The sequence below is a fragment of the Coffea arabica genome, chromosome 7c, assembly GCF_036785885.1.
Source record: "Coffea arabica cultivar ET-39 chromosome 7c, Coffea Arabica ET-39 HiFi, whole genome shotgun sequence".
Lineage (NCBI taxonomy): Eukaryota > Viridiplantae > Streptophyta > Magnoliopsida > Gentianales > Rubiaceae > Coffea > Coffea arabica.
Window position 1 is genome coordinate 21,732,182 of NC_092322.1, and position 7,504 is coordinate 21,739,685.

General features: G+C 34.5%; 1 pseudogene; it reads left to right on the forward strand.

Moving 5' to 3' along the window:
- The first annotated feature begins 205 nt into the window (after window positions 1–205).
- Window positions 206–6,794, forward strand: LOC113698537 (rust resistance kinase Lr10-like; annotated as a pseudogene).
- Window positions 6,795–7,504: the final 710 nt, after the last annotated feature.

Below are 7,504 nucleotides of genomic sequence, written 5' to 3' on the forward strand. Positions count from 1 at the left end.
CTTCAATTGTAAATCTATGTTGGACTGTTTAAAAGAAATAATCAAAAGTCTAGACTAGACTCCCTTAAGGAGGAAAACACGAAAAAAAAAATCAAGTTTGGTACTTTGATATGGTTAGTGAAAGGCCACATCCAGGTTGGCAGATCAATTTATTTTCTTGAATTTGATTTGCTACATATTTTCCTGTATTTTATGTCACAGCATGTAACTCTGGTAATAAGGCCTAGTTCTGAAAGAGATATTCAATAAATTAATTTTGGCCTATTCAATAAATTAATAAGGCCTAATTAATAAGGCCCTATTCTCTTTGCCAAGTAAAGTGCCCCTTCTCCGTTTCCTACATATATCCGGCTTCTTTTTTTTAATTCACTCAGTCAATGTGTAACAAGTATGTTCCATCTTCAGATTTTGGCAGTTGTGTTTTCTCTAATCCCAATTTTCTTCTTCGTTCTCGCGATCACACCTAGTAGTTTTTTTCGGTGACCATTGTCGGAGATATGGTGATCCTACCTTCAATTCCAAAAACACCAGCAGTGACCGTCGCCCATCCACTTGCGGGGGCACCGACATCAATTTAAAGTGCCCGTTTCAATTTAGTGGTGATGATTTGTGCCCTGAACATGATGTTATTGAATTCTCTTGTGAAAACAATCGCAGTGTTCTATCTTGAGTGTTGGTTCCTATCCGGAGATACAACAGTATAACTTTTCTGTGGAGCTAAACAGTATTGATTATGAGAAAAAGACACTTCGTATATTTGATCCTGGGGTACAAAAGAACAACTGTTCTACTCTGCCAGTCAACCCATTAAGTCCAGACGACGACTACTATCAACCTGGTGCGGGTTATGAGATGGAGATTGATCCTGATACTGGTTCGTTGGTCTTTGTGAGCTGTAAAAATCCTGTGAAATCGAAATATTATCCTCTTTACGTAGACACTGCTTCCTGTAATGTCATTGCAAATCATTTTTCAAAAATGAAAGCTCCACCCGGTTATTACAGCTATGTTGTGGTGCGTGAAAATGTGGTGGCATCTGATAGTCGTGCACCATCTATAAGACAGCAGCTGCAGACCTGCGGTGTCTCCCTAATGTAACAGCAGGAGATATTTCGTTTCAAGACATCCACAATCTTCTGTCTAATGGCCATGAGCTCAAATGGTACGGAGGCCTGGAGATCAGGAGATCCCTTTTTTGTAAGTACACTGATTTGAAGATTTATTAACATCTTGATTGATGATTGATTATGATAGATCTTTTAAAAAGTATTCAATACTACTGCTTGAAACTATGTTTTTGGGGAATTAATGACAAATTACCTTATATTGGAAGATTTTAAGTTAAGATGTACTGCTATTCATCTTTCTTTCTTTCTTTTTTAATTATAAAACAACCAAATCTTGTTGATGAGCACAACCGTTTATTTTAAATTTCATGCATCATATAAGTCTTAATGTTCAAAATATAATTGATTAATGCATTTGAGTTGTGGATCTCAAATTCTCCTTTTAATTAATGGTGCAACTCTTACTCCACTCTTTGGTAGCGACTCATCTTTCCCAAAAATGAAAGGAGAGTATATGTGAAATTGGGTTGAGTCAACTCTGGGTAGGGGTTCCTTTCATTTTCCAGATTCAAGTCGATTTCTTTTCTTAATTTTTATTTGATCCAAGCCAAAATTCAATACATCATTCATGTAATGAATTGCATTATCAAATATCACTACTTTGTGCAGGACCTTGCTATCTAATAAATGCGCATACTTGATTAATTTACGTATTACATTAACTAAAGAGCATTAAGGCTATTCATTAAGATCTTCTCTGTGAGTCAAAAACGTGGGGCAGGTACATTTTTTGTTTGGTATATGATTGTGTCTAGTTATTGTATTTCTTGTAGTAATTTGAGTATACTTGGATAAACCGTTATAACGTTTGGTATCCACAATCACTAGCAATAAATAGAATGAAAAATTCATGTGCAAAATAATATAATGTAAATATATGCAAGAAATATAATATTGGTACACTATGGCCTCTGCCCCAATTCCCTCTAGGTCATTTGTTTCATTTAGAAACTGATGAAGTGACTTTTTCATTTTTTTTTTGGTTTAGGTCTGTAGGTGTTTAGACAGGGGCGGATTTAAGATGGGGGCACTGGGGGCACGGGCTCCCACTGCTCCCCTTAAATTCCTATAATACTTATACATTTTTAATATAATTTCAAGTATGCCCCCAGAGTTTTTTTAGAAAGGATGTAAAAGAATTAAGTGATTTTTTAAGTTAGTTCATAAACTAAAATTCTAAAAAGATTCGTGGGGCACAAATTCCATTTGAAATAAGCTAAAAAAAAATCTTTTTATTTTAACTAGTAAGTACCAATCATATCATTCACTTTCTTTGAGCCCCACTCCCCAATTTCCCTGTCCTCCTCTGGTCCCCCATTTTTCCCCTACAACCGAGAGCCACTACCTTCCACAACCAAACAGCTAGTTACTCTTTCTCTTGATCAATTCATCCAATCATATCATTCACTTCCTTTGTCTCCACTTCCCAATTTCCCTTCCCTCCACTGGTCCCTCATTTTCCCTCTACAACCGAGAGTCATTCTTATTTCCACAACCAAATTAGTTATCAAAATATAAAAACTCGCAGTGAATTAGTTTATTTTTGAAATAAAATTATTATTACATTAACAATTTTGAATTTGTCTTTTTATGTTTTTCACAGAATATATGCATCATTTGTATTTGTTGGTGAATTTTTTTTTTTTTTGCTTAAAAAAGTAGAAAAGGAGTCGGTAAAAAATTTTAGTATTATTTTTGCCCCCACTAAGAATTTTTTCTAGCTCCGCCCCTGTGTTTAGACTAGGTTCCTCTTCATTGTATTAGGGAGAATTTCTATCTATTACACATCAATAAAATGAGTTTAAAAATTATTATAAAAATCAACAGTGTTCATAATGGATTTTATCACTTTTGTTAGTTATACATAAAATTTCATATGCAGTTGACTAAGCTTTGCCAACTAATTAATCATTACCAACTTCTTTTTTTTATAATTTTGACCTATTTTCACCATTCAAATATTTTTGACATACTGAAAGCCAAAAAATTGTCAACAGAACATAATTTTTGAAGTATTTTGATTTAGAGATCAAAAAGAAAAGTAATGACATAATCAGATGATTTTATAGGGGGAGGGTTGTATTAGATGTTAAGGTAGCTAGGAGAGGTTGTAGTATTTGCTTTCAAAATGAAATATTTACAAATATTATGCATTAGATTTGATAATCTTTAATGAAGGTGCAAACATTTTTTACACCAATCAACCTTTAATATGAAAACCAATATTGGTGGTTTAATTGATTTTGTTGAAGTTTTGTGGAGGTCATACTATAAAATAATTTTCAGTGAGACTTGTATTTCTTGGAAGTGAATTTGCTAAATCTTTGGAAATATTTTAGTGGGATCACTGCAGTATAGGTTTCGTTTTGTGATTAATTGTTTTCTTCTTTGCAATCTTGCAAGTTTGGAATTGAGGCATCATTAAAATGCTTATAGGTGGGATTCGTCCATGGTGGGAATATGATACATAGTCTTACTTTTTTTTTTTCTTCTCACTGAATTTGGTTTGTGTGGATGACAAATGAAAATTGGTTAGTGATTGTTAGTTTTATGAATGATTATGAGAGTAAAATACGTTATGCAATAGGATACGTAGAATTGTGGGAATTCATAATGGTGAGTTCCTTAAATTCGTAAGTGTCAGACGTGATTTGGCATATGTAGATGTGATTTTGCAGGGGTGATTATTATCCGTTAGTTAAAATTTTGGAGTTTTGATTATGTGGGTCAGTGGGTCACGTAAATTGGAAAGTGAGAAAGGATAAGGAAAAGGGATTACTAAATTAAGACAAATCTAAAATTATAATAAAAAGAGATTTAGATTTCTCATGCCTGTGGAGGCTCCTCGTCGAAAACCTGTTCTCTAATACATGTAGATATAGATATTTTTTATATATAATCTTACCTACTCTCTCTTCTATTTATTTACTTTCTCTAATTAATCTTATATTTTTAAAAATATAACACCTAAAATATATTTTAACATGTGCCCTATAAGCACCTCTTAGACAAACCGTATGAAATTTGACTTGAGTTAACTCTGGGTAAAGCCCCTCTCGTTTTCCAGCTTCAAGTAGATTTCTTAATTTTATTTGATCCTGGCAAAAATTCAATACATCATTCATGTAAAGAATTGCATGTCCACAATCAATAGCAACTAATAAAATATACTTAGACAAACTGTTATACTTCTTACAACATTTGATGTCCACAATCAATAGCAACTAATAAAATACAGAATTCATGTGTACAATTATACTGATGATGTGGCTTTTTTCTTTTTCTTTTTCTTTTTTTTTCTTTTTATTTTTTGGGGAATCAGAATACCAGAAACCTACTGCTATTTTGTCTTTATTTGTTGCTGCAAATCTTTTTTAGCAAACGAAAAAAATATAGGAACATGGTCAAATTAGAAAAGTTGAATTTTCAAAAAGCTTATTTGTGTTATGATCCCAACAAACATATGAATTATTGAATTCTTACTTTAAACTATGCAAAACAAACATACTTTGAATTTATTGTCGTAGTAATTTGAAACTTGTACGCATATGAGTGTGAAATATATAGCTATAATTAATAAAAGTTGATTTTCAAGCATCCAATTGGACATTGACGTTGCCTTTTGTACGTAGGCGATGGAGCTCTCATATTGGTAGATGTCTACAGTCTCCTCGGCCCATATGTCTCAAATGGACGTGAGTAATTTTATTTCTTTGATTTACAGAAAAACCATTTTTTAATCAATCAGATTCTTTCTATTTCAATATTTCCATTATAATCCTTTAACTTTTCTTTTATAAGCAGATTACTTTAATATTGGTGGCTTAATTTCAGGTAAGGCATCTGATTTATAGTTGAAAACTCTTCGTTTGGATTGACTGTTTTTGGAGGTGTTTTTGAAATATTTTATTGTAGCAATATAGGTGAAAATTTTTTATTGTAGATGAGATTATTTTTTGCGTTATTTTTTGTGTTTTTGGTGTTTTCTGAGGTTGTTGTTTTATGTTTTGGTGTTTTGAAGATGTTTTTTTTTTTTATGTTTTTGAGGTTGTTTTCTTTGTGTTTTTGGTATTTTTGAAGTTGTTTTTGATATTTTTGAGGTTATTTTTTTTATATATTATTGTAATATTATTTATGAAAAACTTATTTTTAAAAAATGACCAATCCAAATAGAGCACCTTGGACATACACTAGAAATCAATCTTAGCTAAGTCTTATTGTTCTCTTCTTCTATTTCAGTTCTGCTTATTGCAGCAAAATATGTCATTGGCATTATCCTCTTGTTTGCTTTCCTCCTTTATCGGTGTCATCGCAGGCATTTATCGAGGTATGATACAATAGAAGATTTCCTACAAAGAAACAACAGCCTCATGCCCATTAGGTACTCATACAAAGAAATAAAGACAATGACAAAAAATTTTGAGGAGAAACTAGGTGAAGGAGGCTATGGTTTGGTTTACAAAGGCAAATTGCGCAGTGGAGGGGCAATTGCTGTCAAGATGCTGAACAAATCAAAAGCTAATGGCCAAGAATTCATCAATGAAGTTGTGACTATTGGAAGAATACACCATGTGAACGTGGTTCAGTTAGTGGGATTTTGTGTTACTGCCTCAAAACATGCTCTAGTGTATGATTACATACCAAATGGCTCTCTGGACAAGTTAATTTTCTCAAATTGTCAGAATGGTTCTCCATTGAGTTGGAAACAAGTTTGTGAGATTGCAAAGGGGATTGCTCGTGGCATTGAATACTTGCATCAGGGGTGTGATATGCAAATTCTGCATTTTGATATTAAGCCGCATAACGTCTTACTCGATGACAACTTTGTTCCAAAAGTTTCAGACTTTGGACTTGCAAAACTTTACCCGATGCAAAGAGTATTGTAACTCTTACTGCTGCGAGGGGAACTTTAGGTTACATGGCCCCGAAGTTGTTCTATAAAAAGATTGGAAGAGTTTCGCATAAGACAGACGTTTACAGCTATGGAATGTTACTAATGGAGATGGCTGGGAGAAGGAGAAATGTGGATGCACATGCCGAGCATTCAAGTTAAATATACTTCCTTTCATGGATATATGACAAATTCGATCAGGCGGAGGAAATGGAAATCGGAGATCATGCAACTGAAGAAGAAAAGACAATTACAAGAAAATTGATTTTGATTGCCTTGTGGTGCATACAGATGACACTTGACGATCGTCCTTCAATGAGAGAAGCCTTAGAAATGCTTGAAGGTGATCCTAGTGACCTAAAGTTGCCTCCTAAACAGTCATTTTACCCTCCAGATTCACCCATATCCGTGCAAAGAAGCAGCGATAGTAGTTCTTCTGACGAGTCAACGATGCCCCTATGTAGCTCTGTTGCTTTAGAAATAGAGCAGATGCATGACTAAGTCGAACTCGTGCTTTCAGTGTGTTAGGGTATCAGGCCAATTGTTTGAAAAGGAAAAGACCAACAATTTAATAGAAAACAATATCTAGCACGAACGATGAACAACACACAAGAATTAACGTGGTTCGGCTTAATCACCAAGCCTACATCCACGGAGAGAAAAACTTGTTCTTACTATGAGAGAAAAACACCACAAGATTACAACTTGATTCCCAAGCCCCAACTCTTGTATAACCCTCTCACCCACTAAGAACTCTCTCGCTCCTTTCTTGTGTATCTTTGTAGTATGCCAATCTACCTATTTATAGAGAACATTACTGCCAAAAAACAAAATAATAATTGGAAACCAATACTATTTCCTAAACTCATATAGAGTAGAAAATAGTATCCAACTAAATAGGAATTTACTTGACTACTATTTCAAGTAACTAAATCCAATTAGGAAACTAGTTACTTCCCATACCAAATAGGAATCTTGACTAAAAGAAATTAAGCAAATTTCCTAACAAATCTTGTTGGGCTCTGAGAGAGCCAAATTCGGGGAGAATTTAACCATGAGTTAGAATGAGAACCACAACCATGGGTTTGACACCACATCCAACCCAAAACCTTAAGGCATTGGGTCTATGGATCATTCCCACTTATATGTTCCTCATTCTACTCATCTCTTTCCGATGTGGGACATTGATTCACACTTGATATCCCAACAATCTCCCCCTCAATTGTGAATTTCTTTCCACATCGGACCTCTCTCCCTAGCCCATCCACTCCATCAAGCCCACTTCAATCTGGAGTGTAGGATTTTTGCTCAAGAGCCTACATGCCCTTGCCTCACTGCAGGTCCGCATATTTTTTTTTCTTCGCTCTTATCCAAGCCACGCCTTACCACTCCCACGGGCTTTTTATCCTGGAGTCACTGCCCAACCGAACTATCGGCTCTGATACCACTTGTTGGACTCTGAGAGAGCCAAACTCGGGGAGAATTT